The sequence below is a fragment of the Lithobates pipiens genome, unplaced genomic scaffold (assembly GCF_037356315.1).
Source record: "Lithobates pipiens isolate NorthernLeopardFrog02 unplaced genomic scaffold, aLitPip1_a1.2 Scaffold_1, whole genome shotgun sequence".
Lineage (NCBI taxonomy): Eukaryota > Metazoa > Chordata > Amphibia > Anura > Ranidae > Lithobates > Lithobates pipiens.
The window spans coordinates 240287760-240310411 of NW_027507685.1; the positions used below are offsets into that span (position 1 = coordinate 240287760).

Below are 22652 nucleotides of genomic sequence, written 5' to 3' on the forward strand. Positions count from 1 at the left end.
AGGAGAAAGGCGGAGCTGGCGGAGGAGAAAGGCGGAGCTGGAGGAGGAGAAAGGCGGAGCTGGAGGAGAGGGGCGGAGCAGCAGAGAGAGAGAGGAGGGAGCTGGGTCGAAGGTAGATGAAGGTGGGGCCGGAGCGAGTGCACAGGAGGAGGAGGGTGGGGCTTTATAGAAAAAAGGAGTGTCTGAAGCGCGGCCATGAGAGCGCGCTCCCGTCTGTTCCCCAGTGTACAGTGTACTTTGAGCGTTTCCGTCACGCACCCCCAGGGCCGCTGATAAGCCAGTACAGCCAGCACTGTTGTACCGGGCTCGGCCAGCAGGGGGGGGCCTGTGCAACTTCAAAGACAGTTCAGTGGAGAAAACACAAAAAACGCTTTCTAATTTACAAGTGGCTCCCTGCGCTCATTGTACACTACACACTGGATCTTTCCATTACAAAATCCTGGACACAGAATCCAGGAATCTGTGTCTCCCAGGACCTCAGCTGAGCTCTGTAATCCAGTCCAGAGCTTCTAGATTGCCTTCTCCACAGACCCAAGACCACACCCCTCCGCTGCTCTCACTGGTTGGAGGAGAGAAGTTGAAGGATTAGCAGCCCAGGACAGGAGCTTCTTAGGTAAGAGACACGCTGCTATGCAGGAGAGTTCTCTCATGTGGGCACAGATTAAAACAGGCCCACTGACACTGCATCTGGCCTGCCAGCACAGACACAACATGAACAGTCACAAATGTTTTGTAATGTAAACAATCCTAACACCTCCTGAGAGGCCCCCTCCCCCACCAACCTGAAATGGGGACTGATGTTGAGAGGTGCTCTTCTGTGATGGAGGGGGCTCTTCTGTGATGGAGGGGACTCTTCTGTGATGGAGGGGGCTCTGCTGTGATATAAGGGGCTCTGCTGTGATGGAGGGGGCTCTGCTGTGATGGAGGGGGCTCTGCTGTGATGGAGGAGACTCTGCTGTGATGGAGGGGACTCTGCTGTGATGGAGGGGACTCTGCTGTGATGGAGGGGGCTCTGCTGTGATGGAGGGGGCTCTGATGTGAAATGGGGGACTCTGTCCGTTGTTCTACTGACCTACCCCCCGCATCTTCTGCCAGTTATACTGACTTTGCTGCATATTTTAATATAATGCACATAAATAAAAATATTGTAAGTTTACAAAGTAAGACATGGGCACCTCTTGGCATCATTAACCCCTTCCCACCTATATTAGCCCTTTTGCTGGATGGATAGGTGGGGTTGAGGTTGGGGCAGAAGGGGGCCCCATCAGGTAGGCTGTACGGGGCCCCACGGTTTCTATCAGCAGCCCTGCGCACCCCCAACCTTATATGTCCAGTAGCCATGTCAGGACGGGACAAGTGATTGTAAACGATCACCTTGTAAAACAACCCATTCAGTTTAAAATAGAAAGGAATCCCCCCCCCATCATAGTACTCTTTTATAAATGATAAGTAGAGGCTGTCCCCTCCCCCGGGCTCTGTATGTAATCAGAGATAAGCTGTTCCAGCTCCTCCCCCACCGCCCATCACTGTGTATAAGATGCTTTGGTAACCATGGCAACAAAAGCCTGGTCCCCCTTTTTAAAAATGGCGCTTGGCACCGCCTTGCTTCGTGCCATTTGCAATTTTGAAATAAGGCGATGCTACGGCCCCGCGATGCCTATTCTCTCCTGGTATTGGTGACACACATCTCCCAGGAGGCATTGCAAACCCGGAAATGAAGAGCTCGGCCGCCGCCCCCGAGGAGGAAATGAGGATTTCAGTCTTCAATATAACAGTCGGTTTAAAAATAAAAAGATCTGCCAAATCATTTTCAGCGCACACAGCGACTTCAAAAAGTGGGTGGAACTCCACTTTAACACATGGGGGGGGGAACCTACTGGCTTGGTAATGAAAGGGTTAAAAAAAAAAAATAATTTCGTTTGGCGATAAAAAGTGTTTCAAAAATCAAAAAAAAAATCTTTTTTCCTAGAAAGGTTAAAAAATTAAAAAAAAAATATGGTTTGGCAGTGAAATGGTTCATGAATAAAAAAGGAAAAACATTTGATTTGGCATTTAAAGGGTTAAAAACGGTGGTGAAATCTGATTTGGCGGTATAATTTAACATATGGGGGAGAAATGGGGGGAAAAAAATGATTTGGCGGTGAAAGGGTTAATATAGGGGGAGGGGGGTTTGCTTGGTTTGGCAGTTAAAGGCTTGAACCAAATGAACAAATATAGTTTGGTAGTGAAAGGGTTAAATTTCATTCACCATCACATGTTTTCTTCCAGGAGCCGTATCCCTATGAGATCCGTATATACTCAATCCTACAGGCTGCAATTCACAAAGTTGACAAATAAGGACGTGGCCCCTTTAAGAAAAATCGTCAGTTATTTTTTCAAAAAAAAAAAACTGACGATGATGTCATCAGCTGGGCCACTATATAAGCTGACGCACGATGGTTCAGTCAGCAGAATCTCAGAGGACACTGTCCAGTCAGGACGTGCCTTCTGATCTCTCCTGAGAGATTTCTTGCGATTTGATTGGATTTGATTTAATTCAATTGAATTTATTTGCGATTTCTTTAGTACATTTAAAGCGAGTTTCTTTATTCTTAATAATGAACCGATTTAAATGTAATCCGATTATTTCTCTGAAAAACAGCAAAGAGAAACCCAGTGAAGGAAGGGCATCTATTGTAGGAGGTATCGGTGACCAGCCTTCAGATCCTCCAATCAGAATGAAGAGGACCCGGACATTTGTACGCCGCTGTCTCAGGGCCCTTCTTGGATGTTTTGGATTCCGCGGCAATCACCAGAACACAGACACAGAGACTGGTGAGTAATATTGATAGTGATAGATACAAAAAGTACACTGGAGAAGTCACCTACACTCATGGGGCAGAGCAGTGCTGCCAACCTACCAGATTGAAATTTACTGACACAACACCCAAAATTTACTGGCACAGACAAGTTTTTACTGACATTTCCAAAAGTTACAAAATGACAAAATGACAGTGTTAAGTGCAAACTAGAAAATGCATTTCCTGAAGAAAATGGGTGGGAATGCTGAATAGCATGAAAACTGCCCATCATATTCCTCTATTATAAATCAGTACATGGTGTGTCTGTGCCCTCCCCCCACTGCCCATCACTGTGTACAAGAAGTGTTGGTAACCATGGAAACAAAGCAGACGAAAAAAGCCTGGCTGCCCTAAATGTAACCACTAGGCGTCCGCTCTATAGCGGAAAGACGGCTGCAGCGTGGACGCCAATTTCTGAAGCATTACCACTAATGAGAGTATATATGCTACAAATACAATATGCAATTAGCAATGTGATGTCATTATTAACCACTTCTATGAAGGGCATTTTGCCCCCCCCCCCCCCCCCCCGCCCAGGCCAATTTTCAGCTTTCAGCGCTGTCACACTTTGAACGAGAATTGCACGGTCATGCGACGTTATACCCAAACTAATTTTGATCATTTCCCCCCCCCCCCCACAAATAGAGCTTTCTTTTGGTGGTATTTGATCACCTCTGCGGTTTTTATTTTTTTCCTCTATAAACAAAAAAAGCGACAATTTTGAAAAAAAATATTTATTCGTTTTTGCTATAATAAATATCCCAATTATTTTTTTCCTCAGTTTAGGCTGATATGTATTTTTACATATTTTTGATAAAAAAAAAAAAAATATCGCAATAAGCATATATATTGGTTGAATTGCGCAAAATTTATAGCGTCTACAAAATAGGGGATAGAATTATGGCATTTTTTTTTTTTTTACTAGTAATTGCAGTGATTTGCGATTTTTATCATGACTGCGATATTGCGGCGGACAGATCAGACACTTTTGACACTATTTTGGGACCAGTGACATTTATACAGCAATCCATGCTATAAAATGCACTGATTACTGTATAAATGTCACTGGCAGGGAATGGGGTTAACCACTAGGGGGTGATCAAAGGCTTAAAGTGAGAGTTTCGCCAAAGAATTATTGCTCTCGCTCTAACGATCGCGGCGATACCTCCCATGTGTGTGAACACCGGTTTCATATGCGGGCGCTGCTCACGTATGCGGTCGCTTCTGCACGTGAGCTCGGCTGGATGGGGCGCATTTTTTTTTCTTATTTATTTTAGCTTTTATTTTTAATTTTCACAATTGTGTCGCTTTTATCCCTATTACAAGGAATGTTAACATCCTCTGTAATAGAAAAAAAAAAAAAGCATGACAGGGCCTCTTAAATATGAGATCCGGGCTCACATCTCATATTTACACAAAATGCAATAAAAAAAAAAAAAGTCGTTTGAAAAAAACAAAAAAAATTTTTTTTTCTTTAAGAGCTATGGGGGGGGGGGGGGGGAAGTGACGTTTTGATGTCACTTCTGCCCTCCAGTGGTATGGAGATGGGTGGGGGCAATCTTCCCCTCACTCAGCTCCATACCACACACGGTAACGGAAGCTGCCGGCGGCTCCGGTAAGCGGCGGAGGGCATCGGAGCATGGCAGGAGGGGGGGGCCCTCTCCCGCCGCCAATAAAAGGGATCTCATGGTGAATCCGCCGCAGAGACCACTTTTATCTGACCGCCCGCTAAAGAAAAAAAATAGCGGGGTTATGGTAGCTAGTTCTGCCATAACAACGATATTCCTCTTCAAAGTACGGGGCGTATAACGACGGCCGGCGGTCCGTAATTGGTTAGAGACAGAGATAACAGCAGAGATAACCCCTTGCCAATAGTGATGGAGTTCAGGACATCTCCATAACATATGTATTAAATTAGCCAGCCCAATATTACATCTACGACAAAGAGGGGTATCTTTATATCTGCCATTTAAACAAATATCTTAGAGGTATTAGAAGTCCTGTGTGAAATGAATAGTTGGTTTACTTCCTGTGTGGAAGATAAAGAGACGATGGGCAGTGTGGGCAATGCCGCCTCCCAATCACCATCCGATATGGACCCAGATCTCTTCTACATGGAGGAAGTGGCTGCGACTGTGCAGCTGTACGTTCTAATCATTTTCAATGGACTGCCTGCATGTAGCACCTGAAAGTTACAGATGCTGCAAAAACGCTCCGTTCATGCTATATGGGCGTCATCACCCTTATATTCACGGCCAGACAGACAGACAAAACGAATGCAAATAAAACAGCGCTAATTATCCATGAGCGTTTTATTATGCACTATCCCTTTCACCTAAGTGTCTGTGTTCCTAAAGCCGGCAATACACAGAATTTTGGCCAGTTCAGCAGGGACCAGCCGAGATTCTAAACATGTGCAGGCTGATTACATCAGATGTTTCATGCGATTATTGCCAGTCAGTGGGTCGGGATGAGTGGCAGGCAACCAGCATCTTTATAGGAAGGCCAACAATAGTCATCCTTGTGTCCCTGTCATGTCAAGTTTATTCATTGTCCCTGGCACAAGAGTTTTGAACTGTTCTCTCTATAATTTGTATATGTTAAAAAAAATATATGAAATGTAGGTGAAGGTGCTAAATCAAATTCTTCTCTTTTTTTTATTAAAGATGTATGCGGTATTAACTGGGGCTCACACAGCATGTCTGTGTATTACATTCAGACTCCACCAGAGTGTGCCTCGGACGAGGCCACTCCACCAGAGTGTGCCCCAAGCGAGGCCACTCCACCAGAGTGTGCCCCAAGCGAGGCCACTCCAACAGAGTGTGCCCCAGGCGAGGCCACTCCACCAGAGTGTGCCCCAGGCGAGGCCACTCCACCAGAGTGTGCCCCAGGCGAGGCCACTCCACCAGAGTGTGCCCCAGGCGAGGCCACTCCACCAGAGTGTGCCCCAGACGAGGCCACTCCAACAGAGTGTGCCCCAAGCGAGGCCACTCCAACAGAGTGTGCCCCAAGCGAGGCCACTCCACCAGAGTGTGCCCCAAGCGAGGCCACTCCACCAGAGTGTGCCCCAAGCGAGGCCACTCCACCAGAGTGCGCCCCAAGCGAGGCCACTCCAACAGAGTGCGCCCCAGACGAGGCCACTCCACCAGAGTGCGCCCCAGACGAGGCCACTCCACCAGAGTGCGCCCCAGACGAGGCCACTCCACCAGAGTGCGCCCCAGACGAGGCCACTCCACCAGAGTGCGCCCCAGACGAGGCCACTCCACCAGAGTGCGCCCCAGACGAGGCCACTCCACCAGAGTGCGCCCCAGACGAAGCCACTCCACCAGAGTGTGCCCCAGACGAGGCCACTCCACCAGAGTGTGCCCCAAGCGAGGCCACTCCACCAGAGTGTGCCCCAAGCGAGGCCACTCCACCAGAGTGCGCCTCAGACGAGGCCACTCCACCAGAGTGCGCCCCAGACGAGGCCACTCCACCAGAGTGCGCCCCAAGCGAGGCCACTCCACCAGAGTGCGCCCCAGACGAGGCCACTCCACCAGAGTGCGCCCCAGACGAGGCCACTCCACCAGAGTGCGCCCCAGACGAGGCCACTCCACCAGAGTGCGCCCCAGGCGAGGCCACTCCAACAGAGTGCGCCCCAAGCGAGGCCACTCCAACAGAGTGTGCCCCAAGCGAGGCCACTCCAACAGAGTGTGCCCCAAGCGAGGCCACTCCACCAGAGTGTGCCCCAAGCGAGGCCACTCCAACAGAGTGTGCCCCAAGCGAGGCCACTCCACCAGAGTGTGCCCCAAGCGAGGCCACTCCACCAGAGTGTGCCCCAGGCGAGGCCACTCCACCAGAGTGTGCCGCAGAGGAGGCCACTCCACCAGAATGCACCGCAGAGGAGGCCACTCCACCAGAGTGCGCCCCAGACGTAGACAAACCAAAACGTCGTGTTCGTTTTACGCTTCCTCCAGGTCATGAAGATGATAACAGACCAAGGAGAAAGCACTTCTATATAAGAAAAGTAAAACGTCATGTTCACTTTTTGCTTCCCCCAGAGCCACGAAAAAGCCAAAAAGACATACAGAAAAAAATGGAAAGACCACGAAAGCCATCACCTCCCCCTCCCTGCAGGACTACCCTCGATTATGAACCAAAGAAAAAGAAGCAAAACAACAAAAATAGAAAAAAAAATAAAAGACAGTACGAGTTGGAGTAGCTGTGAAGGGAGGATGGAAGCCAGTAAATTTTTTCTTTCCTGCTGTCATGTGTTGGGCCAGCTTTGAGGGGAGGTTGGAGACAAGAAGACATTATTTTCTAAAGGCGTGTGTTGGATCGGCTAAGGGGAGGTTGGAGGCCGATAGACCTTTTCTTCACGAGAGCGTGCCCCAGGCGAGGCCGCTCCACCAGAGCGTGCCCCAGGCGAGGCCGCTCCACCAGAGCGTGCCCCAGGCGAGGCCGCTCAACCAGAGCATGCCCCAGGCGAGGCCGCTCCACCAGAGCGTGCCCCAGGCGAGGCCGCTCCACCAGAGTGCGCCCCAGACATAGAGAAACCAGGCGTGTGTTGGATCGGCTAAGGGGAGGTTGGAGGCCGATAGACTTTTTCTTCACGAGAGTGTGCCCCGTGCGAGGCCGCTCCACCAGAGTGTGCCCCGTGGGAGGCCGCTCCACCAGAGTGTGCCCCGTGGGAGGCCGCTCCACCAGAGTGTGCCCCGTGCGAAGCCGCTCCACCAGAGTGTGCCCCGTGCGAAGCCGCTCCACCAGAGTGTGCCCCGTGCGAAGCCGCTCCACCAGAGTGTGCCCCGTGCGAAGCCGCTCCACCAGAGTGTGCCCCGTGCGAAGCCGCTCCACCAGAGTGTGCCCCGTGCGAAGCCGCTCCACCAGAGTGTGCCCCGTGCGAGGCCGCTCCACCAGAGTGTGCCCCGTGCGAGGCCGCTCCACCAGAGTGTGCTCCAGGCGAGGCCGCTCCACCAGAGTGTGCCCCAGGCGAGGCCGCTCCACCAGAGTGTGCCCCAGACGAGGCCGCTCAACCAGAGCATGCCCCAGGCGAGGCCGCTCCACCAGAGCGTGCCCTAGGCGAGGCCGCTCAACCAGAGCATGCCCCAGGCGAGGCCGCTCCACCAGAGCGTGCCCCAGGCGAGGCCGCTCCACCAGAGTGCGCCCCAGACATAGAGAAACCAGGCGTGTGTTGGATCGGCTAAGGGGAGGTTGGAGGCCGATAGACTTTTTCTTCACGAGAGTGTGCCCCATGCGAGGCCGCTCCACCAGAGTGTGCCCCGTGGGAGGCCGCTCCACCAGAGTGTGCCCCGTGCGAAGCCGCTCCACCAGAGTGTGCCCCGTGCGAAGCCGCTCCACCAGAGTGTGCCCCGTGCGAAGCCGCTCCACCAGAGTGTGCCCCGTGCGAGGCCGCTCCACCAGAGCGTGCCCCAGGCGAGGCCGCTCCACCAGAGTGCGCCCCAGACATAGAGAAACCAGGCGTGTGTTGGATCGGCTAAGGGGAGGTTGGAGGCCGATAGACTTTTTCTTCACGAGAGTGTGCCCCGAGCGAGGCCGCTCCACCAGAGTGTGCCCCGTGGGAGGCCGCTCCACCAGAGTGTGCCCCGTGGGAGGCCGCTCCACCAGAGTGTGCCCCGTGCGAAGCCGCTCCACCAGAGTGTGCCCCGTGCGAAGCCGCTCCACCAGAGTGTGCCCCGTGCGAAGCCGCTCCACCAGAGTGTGCCCCGTGCGAAGCCGCTCCACCAGAGTGTGCCCCGCGCGAAGCCGCTCCACCAGAGTGTGCCCCGCGCGAAGCCGCTCCACCAGAGTGTGCCCCGCGCGAAGCCGCTCCACCAGAGTGTGCCCCGTGCGAGGCCGCTCCACCAGAGTGTGCCCCGTGCGAGGCCGCTCCACCAGAGTGTGCTCCAGGCGAGGCCGCTCCACCAGAGTGTGCCCCAGGCGAGGCCGCTCCACCAGAGTGTTCCCCAGACGAGGCCGCTCCACCAGAGCGTGCCCCAGACGAGGCCGCTCAACCAGAGCATGCCCCAGGCGAGGCCGCTCCACCAGAGCGTGCCCTAGGCGAGGCCGCTCAACCAGAGCATGCCCCAGGCGAGGCCGCTCCACCAGAGCGTGCCCCAGGCGAGGCCGCTCCACCAGAGTGCGCCCCAGACATAGAGAAACCAGGCGTGTGTTGGATCGGCTAAGGGGAGGTTGGAGGCCGATAGACTTTTTCTTCACGAGAGTGTGCCCCGTGCGAGGCCGCTCCACCAGAGTGTGCCCCGTGGGAGGCCGCTCCACCAGAGTGTGCCCCGTGCGAAGCCGCTCCACCAGAGTGTGCCCCGTGCGAAGCCGCTCCACCAGAGTGTGCCCCGTGCGAAGCCGCTCCACCAGAGTGTGCCCCGTGCGAAGCCGCTCCACCAGAGTGTGCCCCGTGCGAAGCCGCTCCACCAGAGTGTGCCCCGTGCGAGGCCGCTCCACCAGAGTGTGCTCCAGGCGAGGCCGCTCCACCAGAGTGTGCCCCAGGCGAGGCCGCTCCACCAGAGTGTGCCCCAGACGAGGCCGCTCCACCAGAGTGTGCCCCAGGCGAGGCCGCTCCACCAGAGTGTGCCCCAGGCGAGGCCGCTCCACCAGAGTGTGCCCCAGGCGAGGCCGCTCCACCAGAGTGTGCCCCAGGCGAGGCCGCTCCACCAGAGTTGGAGGCTGGAAGACTTTTCTTTTTCTGCAGGCGTGTGTTGGATCGGCTGTGAGGGGAGGTTGGAGGCCGATAGACTTTTTCTTCACCAGAGTGTGCCCCAGGCGAGGCCACTACACCAGAGTGCGCCCCAGGCGAGGCCACTCCACCAGAGTGTGCCCCAGGCGAGGCCGCTCCACCAGAGTGTGCCCCAGGCAAGGCCGCTCCACCAGAGTGTGCCCCAGGCAAGGCCGCTCCACCAGAGTGTGCCCCAGGCGAGGCCGCTCCACCAGAGTTGGAGGCTGGAAGACTTTTCTTTTTCTGCAGGCGTGTGTTGGATCGGCTGTGAGGGGAGGTTGGAGGCCGATAGACTTTTTCTTCACCAGAGTGTGCCCCAGGCGAGGCCACTACACCAGAGTGCGCCCCAGGCGAGGCCACTCCACCAGAGTGTGCCCAGGCGAGGCCGCTCCACCAGAGTGTGCCCCAGGCAAGGCCGCTCCACCAGAGTGTGCCCCAGGCAAGGCCGCTCCACCAGAGTGTGCCCTAGGCAAGGCCGCTCCACCAGAGTTGGAGGCTGGAAGACTTTTCTTTTTCTGCAGGCGTGTGTTGGATCGGCTGTGAGGGGAGGTTGGAGGCCGATAGACTTTTTCTTCACCAGAGTGTGCCCCAGGCGAGGCCACTACACCAGAGGGCACCCCACACGGGGCCACTCCACCAGAGTGTGACCTAGACATGGCCACTCCACCAGAGTGTGCCCCACATGAGGCCACTCCACCAGAGTGTGCCCCACATGAGGCCACTCCACCAGAGTGCCCCCCACACGGGGCCACTCCATCTGAGTGTGACATAGACATGGCCACTCCACCAGAGTGTGACTTCTACATAGAGAAACCAAAATGTCATTTTGGCTTTACACTTCCTCCAGGGCATGAAGATGATAATCAACCAAGACGAAGCCACTTCTACATAAAAAAATAAAACGTTGTGTTCGCTTTATGCTTCCTCCAGAGCATGAAACTGATATGACGAAAAAGTGGCGCTCGCTGACCCCCTCCCCCGCAGGGAGAAGATCCCCTGTTTGCCGTCACAAGGAGGGGGGTGGATTGGGGGGAAAGAGGGGGCAGATTTTGAACATGTTACATGTTATACCCTAAATATGGATGTTCAGAAAGGTGAACTTATCCCTTTAAAGTTCTGCTTTTTCAGAATATCTAATATACTTTAGTGTTCATGAACTGGGTATTGGCTCACTTAAACTGTATTAAACTCCAAAACAAAAAATGTAATATATTGCAGCTTACCAATCATTAGATGCTGTAGCTGCAATCATTTTTTGATAGGCTTTTCTCCCTTTGTTTTAACCTAGTGATCTGGCCAGTAACACACTTCCTGTATTAGAGCACCCCTACTCTGGATGAAGGAGCACAGGGGGGCACATTTGGACAGCTGCACTGTCAATCCTGGGAAGGGGAGTGTTAGATGGACTAGGAGATTTAGATACACTAACCATTTGAAGCCAAACTCCTGCTAATACATAAGAAGAAGATTAGCCCAGTTTAAGATGACGCAGGCCACAGGAGGTTCGAGGATAAGATTTTTGTTGTTTTTCTGGAATAATAAAGCTTCACTTGCATTGGATTTTATGCTGTGCCACCGGCTTATTTGTTTTGATTATACAAAGAGGTGTTTTGGATCCTTATAGATTTTTAAAAGCTGTGCTCCACTTTAACCAATTGCAGACCCCCCACCATGCATATAATATCTCACAAAAGTGAGTATACACCTCACATTTTTGTAAATATTTTATTATAAATTTTCATTTGACAAACTTGAAAAAAAAATCAGGTGTGCCGTCCTGAAAGATTTCCTAGAAAAGACGTTACCGGTAAGTGTAACTGGTCATTTTCTCCAGTCATCTTCCAGGACGGCACACCTGAGAGGATAAGCAAGAAGTTCAGGCCTACCTTTAGGGTGGGACAACCGCTTGTAGGACCTTCCTGCCAAATGCCAAATCCTGAGGGGACAACAGCTCCACTCTGTAGTGCCTCAGAAAAGTTCTATGGCTCGTCCATGTTGCTGCTCTGCAGATCTGGTCGATTGAGGCGCCTGCCCTTTCTGCCCAGGAGGCCGCCAGGGATCTGGTTGAATGCGCCTTAAGGCGGATTGGTACTGGTTTACCGGCCTGCCTATAAGCGATAGATATGGTTTGTCTAACCCATCTAGCTATCGTTTTAGATGCTTGTAGACCCTTTCTCTTCCCTGAGAAGGTGATCAATAAATGACTGGATCTCCTAAAGTCTCTCACCCTTTCTAAATAGAGTAGGAGACAACGCCTGACATCTAAGCAATGGAATCTTTCCTCTTCCTTATTCTTAGGATTCTGGCAAAAGGACGGGAGAATAATCTCCTGTGTTCTGTGAAATAATGAAGCTACCTTTGGCAAATAAAGAGGATCCTGAGTGAGGATTACTCTATCCTCTAGGATGCGCAAAAATGGCTCTTTAATCGAGAGAGCCTGTATATCACCTACCCTTCTGGCCGTAGTGATAGCCAGAAGGAAGGCCAACTTAAATGATAAGAGTTTAACAGAAATTTGAGCCACCGGCTCAAAAGGCCCCTTTGTTAGGGCATCTAATACCAGGGACAGGTCCCATGGAGGGCAACTGACTGACCTAACTGGAACTACCCTTTCCCTGGCCGACAAAAACCTTTTTATCAGCGGCTCCTGTCCTAGCTTCCTGTCAAAAAACACAGACAGGGCTGCCACCTGGACCTTTAGGGTGCTAACTGCCAAATCCTGGTCCACCCCCTCCTGAAGAAAGTCTAGGATGGTAGGTATCATCTGGAGAGCCCCCTCCTTAGACTGTAGCTAGTGGGAGAAGACTTTCCAGACCTTTACATAAATTTTTCTGGTGACGCCTTTCCTACTGAGGAGAAGAGTATCTATCACTCTTTCCGAACAGCCCCTGTCTCGGAGTATTTCCTTCTCAATAGCCATGCTGTCAGAGAGAGACGACCCGGGTCGGGGTGAAAGACTGGACCCTGACTGAGCAGGTCGCGTTGTACCGGCAGACGCAGCGGGGGAGCTATCGAGAGACCCTGAATGGTGGGAAACCAAACTCTCTTGGGCCACCAGGGTGCTATTAGTATCAGGTCTGACCCTGAGTAGGTTAATTTCTGTAGGACTCTGGGAAGGAGTACTAATGGGGGAAAGGCATAAGCCAGCCTGAAATCCCACACTTGTACAAGAGCGTCTATCCCTTCTGCTTCTTGATCCTTGTAAAGGGAGAAAAACCTGAGAACCTTCGCATTCTCTCGGGAAGTGAACAAATCTATTTCTGGCTTGCCAAAATGTCTGCACACCAGGAAGAAGATTTCTTTGCTCAATCCCCATTCCCCTTGAAGGATGGGCTGTCTGCTTAGGAAATCTGCCTGCAGATTGAGTGAGCCCTTTATATGAATCGCTGACAGTGAAAGAACCCTCTTTTCTGCTTTCACAAGGATCTGTTGTGCTAACCGTCTTAGTTTGTCCGACCTTGCCCCCCCTTGGTGGTTTAAGTATGCCACTGTGACCAGGTTGTCTGAGAGGACCTGAACCTCCCTGTCCTGCAGTTCCTCTCGGAAATAGTCTAGGGCTTTGCCTACTGCCAGAACTTCCCTGAAATTGGAAGATTCCCTGGCTTGGCTGTGGCTCCAGGACCCCTGGGTATATCGGACTCCCAGATGAGCCCCGCAACCCCAAGCGCTGGCGTCCGTGGTTAAGACCAAAGGGTTTACCTGAGACCAGGGGCGACCCTTCAACAAATTCTGTGGGTCGAGCCACCACCGCAGAGAACGAGATACCTCCTCTGTGATGGGTACTCTGTTCTCTAATGTTTCTCTTTTTCCTCCCCATGAGGCAAGTAGGAAAGACTGAAGCTCCCGAGAATGGAGTTGTGCCCAGGTTACTGCCGGAATGCAGGCCGTCATGAGACCCAGCAGTCTCATTATATATCTCAGAGAGGCTTCTCCTCTTTCGAGAAGGGTGACAACCGCATTCTGGACCTTCGTTACCTTCTCTGTTGGTAAAAATACCTTCTGTGCCTGCGAGTCTAACAGGTAGCCTAGGTATAGTTTTAGCTGAGATGGAGTCAGTGAGGACTTCTCCCGACTGACCATCCAGCGCAAGGTCTCCAGAGTTTCTAACACGATGTCTCTGTCTATAACTGCTTGCCTCTGATCCACACTGTAGATCAGCAAGTCGTCCAGATAGGGTATTAACCGTATCCCTTGCAGATGTAGATATGCTACTACTTCGGCCATCACCTTTGTGAATATCCTTGGACTTGCCGCCAGCCCAAAGGGAAGAGCCCTGAACTGCCAGTGTTGTACCTTCTGCTGTATGCAAACTGCGAAGCGTAGGTACTTCTGGTGTTCGGGGGCAATGGGTACATGTAGATAAGCGTCTTTTAGGTCCAGGGTGACCATAAAGACTCCTCTCTGAAGATGTTTTCTTATTGAGTGAATACTCTCCATCCTGAATTTCTTGTGAAGTAAGGAACGGTTGAGTCTTCTCAAATTTATTATCAACCGAAACCTGCCTGAGGGTTTTGGAACCACAAATACGTGTGAGTAAAAACCCTGGGCTAGCTGACTGGTTGGTACTGGAGCAATCACCCCTTGCTCTGCTAGTTCCTTTAAATTCTTCAGTAACCCCTTTGCCTTGGTTGGGTCCCTGGGAGGAAAAGTAACCAGAAACTCCTGTGGGGGAAGACTCTGAAATTCCAGTCTGTACCCCACTTCTAAGAGTTTTAAAATATATGGACTCTGCGTAATCCTTTCCCATTGGGGAAGGAAGTCGCTGAGTCTTGCGCCTACCTTTACGGTGGCGTCATTTGCCTTCTTTCTGGGAGGCTCTGGAACTGGAGAAAAGAATTGTACTTTTTTCTTTTCCTTTTCCCAAGTTCCACTTCTTCCTCTGTTCAGCTTTCCCCTTATGATGGGTCTTTGAGTAGGGGCCTCGAAAAAAATTTCTTACCCCTTTCCCTCTTGGGCCTCACCGGGAACTTCTTACCCTTTTCAGTAGATCGGGACAAAACCTGATCTAAGCCTGAGCCAAACAGCAGGGAACCCTCAAAGGGAATGCCGCACAGGCGAGATTTGGAAGTAAAATCTCAATCCCAGGTCTTTACCCATAGGGCCCTCCTGGCAGAGTTCAAAAGTGCTGCTGCCTTAGCTGTGGTCCTAACAGTCTCCACTGCTGCCTCTGCCACATATGCTACCGCTCGACTGATTACCTCCAGCGAGTCTACGATTTTTTTAGTCTCCTTACTGTGGGAAACGTGATCCATTAACTTGCCGAGCCAGGCGTCTGCATTCCTGGCTACACAGGCGGAAGCTAGAGCCGGTGCCATTGCTGCTGCATTCGCCTCCCAGGCTCTTTTGAGTAAAGTTTCCGACTTTCTATCCATCTGATCCTGGATATTTCCAGAATCTTCAAAGGATAAATCTGATCTCTTAGAAACCTGCGCTAAGGATGCATCCAAGCGAGGAGTTTTAAAAAATTTCTCCTCCACCTCATCTTTAAAGGGGCATCTTCTTTTCCAAGCTTTCAATTTGAGAAGCTTGCGTTCAGGTTCTTTCCATTCTCTGAGGATTATCTCTTTCAGAGACTGGTGGATGGGAAAGGTTCTAGCCTGCAACCTTCCTAGACCTCTATATACTCTGTCCTGCGCTGAGACTTGAGCAGAGGGACCTGGATATCTTCAGAGGTGTAAATGGCTTTTAATAAGCCTTCCATGTCCTCACTCGAGAACAAAAGTCCCCCAAGTTTAGCCTCCCCCTGGCTATCTTGGTCTGAATCTTCCTCCCCAGAACTAAAATCTGGGACCTGACCTTCCTCCACCTCAGACAATAGGGAGACTTGGCCCTGGGAACTTTCCGCATAAGATGTGGAAAAATTCTCTTGGAACTGAGGAGTCTCTCTCTCTGAGGGTCCCTCCTCCAAACCCTTCACTAGGGTAGATTGAAAAGACTGAAGGGTGGCCAACATTTCTGCTTGTAAGGCCCTACATTCCTTCACGACCTGGGCGGTCTCCTTGCCTGCGAGCTTAAAGATACATCTATCGCAGAAAGGTTTGGTGTGGTCTTGTGCTCACTTAGAATTACAATACCCACAACGCCTGGACTTTGAGGTAGCCTTTCCCTTAGACCTAGCAGCTGACCCCTGGGCAGAGCTTTCAGTCCCTGGTAATAGTCAGAAACAAATAGACAATTAGCTACACATGTCCTAAAGGGGCACAGGCAGTCTACCCTAGAGTACCCTGCCCCTGAACACAGCTGGATCACTCACCCCCTGTGGCGACCTCCACGGCTGTCTGCTCAGACGGACCTTCCACTTCCATGGCGATTTACTGCCCTGCAGGATCGCTGGACCAAGGTACAATCTTGAGCGTCCCCTTGTAGATGCTGCCAACAAAAAGCGCTTCACCAGAAGAGAAGACAGGGTGCTTCACCCACACTCCTTAGACTGTAGTGTTTAAAAAACGCGCCGATCGGCGCCATCTTTAGGAGGTCCGACGTCCTGAAATGACGTACGGCCTCTTCCGGTCCTGCGCCCTGAGGCTGGAACGCACCTATGCGCCGGAACTCGATACCCGGAAGCGATGCATTGAACTTCCAGACATGCGCCGTGGTGCTGGAACGCACGCAATCCGCGTTCCGCACCGGAGAAAGCAGCTCACCTTACTCCACCAACGAACCCTGTTCAAGGTAGGAAGGCAAAAAGGGGATTAGCACTACTGGGACAACTCCCCTGTCCCCTGAGGCTGTAGCAAGGCTCTTTAAAGAGGCCTAAAGTGAGGGCTATCACCCCCAAGTGTTCCCTGGGGGTTACAGGGGAGCATCACAGACCCTGTCTGCTAAGTCCCATAAAGATACACCTCACAAGGAGAAAACGGGTTCCCCGACACCCAACCACAAAAGTAAAAAGAAACTTGGTTTCGCTGCCATCCTGTGGGAAACACAATCAAGAACTGAGGGTCTGAGGGAGGGGTGGGGACTTTTAAACTTGTTGTTGATTGTGTTTCCTGTCAGGTGGACCAGTCATCTCTCAGGTGTGCCGTCCTGGAAGATGACTGGAGAAAACAGGTTTTCTTCTAAGATTGCCCTGTATTTTGCTCCATCCATCTTCCTATCAACTCTGACCAGCTTCCCTGTCCCTGCTGAAGATGAGTATCCCCACATGATGCTGCCACCACCATGTTCCACGGTGGGGGTGATGTATTCAAGGCCCTCTGAGGGCTTCACAGAACAGCTGTATTTATATTGAGATGAAATTACACACAGGTGGACTCTATTTACTAATGTAGCACTGACCCCTGAAGGAGCTGCTGAGTTTGTTTGGGCCTGTACTCTGCTATTAAACACCCACTGAATTGGCTCCATCCCCTTGACACAGCTATGGTGCGATGTTGGTGTGAAGCTAATAGTAAAGGATAACCCCACAATGTGCAGTTATTACTTGGATATCCGATGTTACACGTGCTGGAAAAGGAACAACACTCCACACCAATGGCACTTAAACAAGAATGTATGTTTACTGAAACCAGTGTATAAAGTAGTAGTATTTACAGTGTTTGTACTATCACACCAACATAGAGTAACAGCACAATATACATGTACAACAGTTTGTACATTTACAGTTGTCTATGATGGTCTCTGAGAATGTGTCTCCAATTGGGACTAATACTCAGGTGAATACGCCTTACTCTGGCCACCTTCCCACTTCCAGCACACGCTGGTAACTACAGGAATGTAGGGTTGATAATGAAATACAACACAATTACTAGGGAGCTCCCCCCACTTTAAATGGATGCAAGGCCTTGCAATGAGAAGTGCAGTCGTTGATCTTCTTTCTTCTGCTAGCTATTTGTGTTGTAATAATTGTAATCCAACAGTGGAACAACAAGGGTTAAGGTAAGGAGAATATTAGAACTGTTCCTGTAGTGTGATATACCTGCAACTGTCTCCTGTGTAATTGGCTTTGTATAACACAGTATTGGTAGTAAAGTGAAGGGTAGGCTTGAGGCCTGCTTAAACTCAGTCTTTCATCAGGTTCTCCTCCGTGGGACTCCAGGTCCGAGCAACACTGTGTTAAATGTCTAGGTGTATAAAGGTGTGTCAGAAAAACTGTGAGCCGCAGCCCTCTCACCAAACTAGATCTGAAGAATGGAACTGCTCCGCTCCGGTGCACTCAGTCTTGCTTCTAGCCAGCCGGCTCCGTCACACCGCTCCACAAGATGAATCTGATGGCTCCGACAGGTGTTTCTGGATCCTTCCCGATCTGGTCACAAAGTCCTTCCAGTGATCAGGTAACAGAGTCTTTAATTGTTCCACTCCGCAGTGGCTGTAGGCCGAGCTTTCTGGAGACCTCCTACACTAATTAGGTGACTTCTGACGGCATTTGATTCCACTAGATTTTAGTTAGGAGTATCGTAATAAAGGGGCTAAATACAAATGCACGCCACACTTGTCAGATATGTATTTGTAAAATAAAATTGGAAAACTATTTGTCATTTTCATTCCACCTCACAATTATGTGCCACTTTGTGTTGGTTTATCACATAAAATCATAATAAAATACATTTATGTTTTTGGTTGCCATGTGACAAAATGTGGAAAATGTCAAGGGGTATGAATACTTTTCAAAGGCACTGTAAATGCCAAGTTTTTCCTTTTTATAAGTGATCACATTGTCTCTGAATTCCAGCAGGCTGAATTCCCAGCATAGCTAGAGCACTGACCACAGTGGGGGTTATTTACTAAAGGAAAATCCACTTTGCACTGCAAGTGCACTTGGAAGTAAAGTCGCTGTAGATCCGAGGGGGAAATGCAAGGAAAAATAAAAAACAGCATTTTATCTTGCACATGATTGGATGTTAAAATCAGCAGAGCTTCCACTCATTTCAGATCTACCCCTCAGATTTACAGCGACTGCACTTCCAAGTGCACTTGCAGCGCAAAGTGGATTTGCCTTTTGTAAATAACCCCCAGTGTGTTCTCCTGCTTAGTGTGGTCAGTTTTTAATAAGAAAACAGAAGGACTGGCAGGAACACCAGGGATTTTACATAAAGAAAACAATCCAAACAGGATACTTTCTCACACAAATACATGGTACAGCAAGCACAGATCAGGAATATGAAGTGTTGGGGTAACAAACCCTTTAAGTTTACAATAAACAAAGAAGTTCCATTTTAAAAAGCAGTTCCAGATACGGTGTATATCTAATGATTATTAAGGCTATACCTTACCAAACTAGTGTATAAAAAGAAAAAAAGGTCCGGTAATCTAGTGAAAAGTTAGGTAGTCATATATTTCACAATTGTGGTGGGGGACACATCTATGTGTGTAGGGAAAATATGGAGGAAGGGAGAAGTAGCATGGGGGAAAGGGGAAAGGTCTAGGGAGGGCAATAGAGGGTAGCAAGGACACAAAAATATCAGAGACACTCCATCATGGCTTAGAGAGCAGTGCCAGGGACCGTTTTAGCCCAAGTCAGACATTCAGGTGAACTTCGAAACTTCAACCAGGCAGTCCAAGTGTAGAAGAACTGTTCCTCTTTTTCCAATTCCCGTGCCAGCTGCCATTCCAATTCTCTAATGGAGTCTAATTCAATTGTCTATTCCCCAAGAGAAGGTCCAGAGAATAATTTCCAGCAACGTGGAATAACTGCTCTGGCTGCAGTAAGAAAGAGAGGCCCGGGGTATTACCAAAGGCAATCAACAAAGCCGGCATGACGGGGGTTAATGGGGGCTTGGCTACAGGGAGTTTACAACAAAGGCCTGGGGAATGCCCAGGAAAAAAACAAAGCCTACTTACCACCAGCTCCCAGACAACCGAATCAACCTGTCTAAGCCCTTGTACACACGGTTGGAGAATCCGTCGGAATGTGTCCTATCGGACCGTGTTGCTGGATAATCCGACTGTGTGTGGTCTGCATCGGACTGTTTCCGACGGACCAAATTTTCAAACTTGCAGGAAATATTTTCTGACAAACTGGTTCGATAGGACATACTCCGATCATGTGTAGAGAATTCCGATCGGACAAAGTGCCACGCATGCTCAGATCAAATTCCTACATCAAAGCTATTGGCTACTAGCCTGAACGTAGTCCCATCGTAACGAAATTACATCATCACGTTTTGAAAGATCGGATTTTTCGACAACTTTGTCCGACCGTGTGTATGCAACAGTTTCCGACAAGATCCGTCGGACAAAATCCGATGGATAAAATCCGACGGATTTGGTTGTAGAAATGTCCGACCGTGTGTACAGGGGCTAACAGTATGCGTTAAAAACAGGGGTTTAGTCCTCATGCACTTGCAAACGCATGCGTGAGCCACAGAGCCACGTCACGGCACCCTGGTATCTGTGGTCCTAACACTAAAATATGAGTGTCCCCACAGTGGCCGAGACCTGAAGTATTCGTTCTGATTGCTGAGTTCTGTGTTTTTTAAATGTAAGTTACTACATGTGCTGGATTAAATAAATGTATTGAAAATACTACACAATTGGAGCCACCTTTCTCTTTTACTACACATACCCTCACTACACCCGCTGAGTCTGGAGATCAGAGATTGAAGCTGTGCGCTGGATACCGTGTGTTCCGTAGAGGTGACCATTGGAGGTCGATCATTTGAGGAAGTCTGCACTGTTTGCCGATCCAAGCTCAACTTGGCCTGTGGGGGGCGCTGCTAGAGGTGAGAGGCTGGGGGAAACAGGGGGCGCACTTCGGATTGTGATTGGATGGAATAGACATTGTCCTCTTTTTTTTACATCGATCGTTTGTTGCACTTGCACTTTTTTCACATATGGACTGCAGTAAGGAGTTCTGATCCCTGCTGTTTGGGATTTCTACTATATGGTTCAGTGGATGTTTTCTTCAATTTTAAGTGCGCTGTATTGGAATTTTTTGGACATTCACTAGATCTATTTTTTAGCTATGTCATCACTAATGCACTTATATTGCACTTTTGGTGAATGTTTCAATGAAGCAGGGTTATTTATTATTGCACTTTTGAAGATTTGTTTATTTCTTGGCACTTTACCATTCAGCTGCTATTTTTATTATTTATTATTCACTAATTGTGTTTATTCATCGATTGTTTTTGATTTATATATTTGATATCATCATATTGTTACACAGGTTAGTTAGCGTTGCATATTAATTATTTTTTATCTATTTTGAGTTGTGTGAAATCACTTATTTATGTCGGCAGCTTATTTCCATTTATATTCACATTTTGGTTTTGTGCATTAATTACCCCCCCCCCCCCCCATTTAATACGTATTTTCTTACCATCTTAAATCGATATTAAGTGTTATACTTACCTGCTCTGTGCAGTGGTTTTGCACAGAGCAGCCCAGATCCTCCTCTTCTTGCATCCCTTGCTGGAGCTCCTGGCTCCTCCCTCCTGCCAGGTGCCCCCACAGCAAGCAGATTGTTGTGGGGGCATCCAATCAGGCACGCCCCCGACCCATTCCATTCACACACAGAGCTGAAGCTCGGCCCCGCCCCTCTCCATCTCCTGATTGGATCACTGGCTGTGATTGACAGCAGCATGAGCCAATGACTCCTGCGGCTGTCAAAAGCCAATCAGAAGTGTGAGTCCCCGGAGAGGCAAGGCTTTCCTGGACATCGCTGGTTCGAGTGGGGACTCTGGTATGTATCAGGGGGGCTGCTGCCCACAGGTTTTTTTATCTTAATGCACAGAATGCATGAAGATAAAAAAAAGCTTGTGCCTTTACAACCACTTTAAGGGGTCTAGGAATCATGCATAGGAGGGCTACCGCAGGAGATGCATGGATAGAAATATCCAAAAGTTTGCAATATAAATCAAAATTGTGTTTCCAGAATATCTGCATAGAGATGTTTACGTGATTCTAAGGCCTCTTGCACGTGGTACGGATGTTTGAACATCTGCTTTTATGGACGTAATTTCAGGCTTTTGTTTTGTATGCATTCATGTGTATTTATGTGTGTGTCCACATGTATATGCACGGCCAATGCATTCCTTAGTAGAACAAATTCATATTTACGCTCATTTGCATGTACTAGCGTGCATATGTGCGCACCATCGCAGAATACTGACTGGGAACACAAATTTTTCTCTTTTTTTCTTTACTCGAGAATACGCAGCCCTTCTTTATGCGCCTGTGTGTACAGGCACATTGTAAACAATGGGCTGCATTCTAGATCAGTAAAAAACAAAAACGCTGTACTGAGCTTATTTAAGCTGCAAGAGGCTTCAGTGAGTATATTAAAATACTGGCAATGAAGAAACATTTTTGCATTGTTGTCTATGGGACGTTGCACACAGCTGAGTAGAGATCAGTAATACAGTGTTGAGGGCAGAGGAGTAATACAAAACTAGATTTTACTTTTTTTTTTTTTATTGATACATGGTACATAGGATTGAACAAGAACATGGTAGACCATTGCCAAAATTATTACTCCTAAAAGCCATGACAATTGTGTCATTGTTACAATGGGCCAACATACACTATTTTACCAAAAGTATTGGGACATCTGCCTTTACACTCACATATACTTCATCCCAGTCTTAGTCCGTAGGGTTCAATATTGAGTTGGCCCACCCTTTGCACCTATAACAGCTTCAACTCTTCTGAGAAGGCCGTCCACAAGGTTTAGGAGTGTGTCTATGGGAATGTTTGACCATTCTTCCAGAAGTGCATTTGTGAGGTCAGGCACTGATGTTGGACGAGAAGGCCTGGCTCGCAGTCTCCATTCTATTTCATCTCAAAGGTGTTCTATCGGGTTGGGGGTCAGGATTCTGTGTAGATCAGTCAACTTCCTCCACCCCAAACTCGCTCATCCATGTCTTTATGGACCTTGCTTTATGCACTGGTGTTTGCAGTCATGTTGGAACAGGAAGGGGCCATCCCCAAACTCTTCCCACAAAGTTGGGAGCATGAAATTGTCCAAAATGTCTTGGTATGCTGACGCCTGAAGAGTTCCCTTCACTGGAACTAAGGGGCCAAGCCCAACCCATGAAAAACAACCCCACACCATAACCGACGATTCAGGGCTTTGTCCCAGAGTGGTGCCAAGAGCTGGAACAAGTTTCAGCACTTGGCTCCAGTGGCTTGCCCACAAGCACATACTAGAGTGGGCATCAACACCT

The 22652-nt window shown here is 49.6% G+C and overlaps 1 long non-coding RNA gene across 1 annotated transcript; it reads left to right on the top strand.

The window, feature by feature from the left end:
- Window positions 1-2549: 2549 nt before the first annotated feature.
- On the top strand, window positions 2550-18016 carry LOC143986034 (uncharacterized). The gene is made up of 2 exons (XR_013276260.1): window positions 2550-2814; window positions 17563-18016. It is a non-coding gene; the product is annotated as an uncharacterized LOC143986034 (long non-coding RNA).
- Window positions 18017-22652: the final 4636 nt, after the last annotated feature.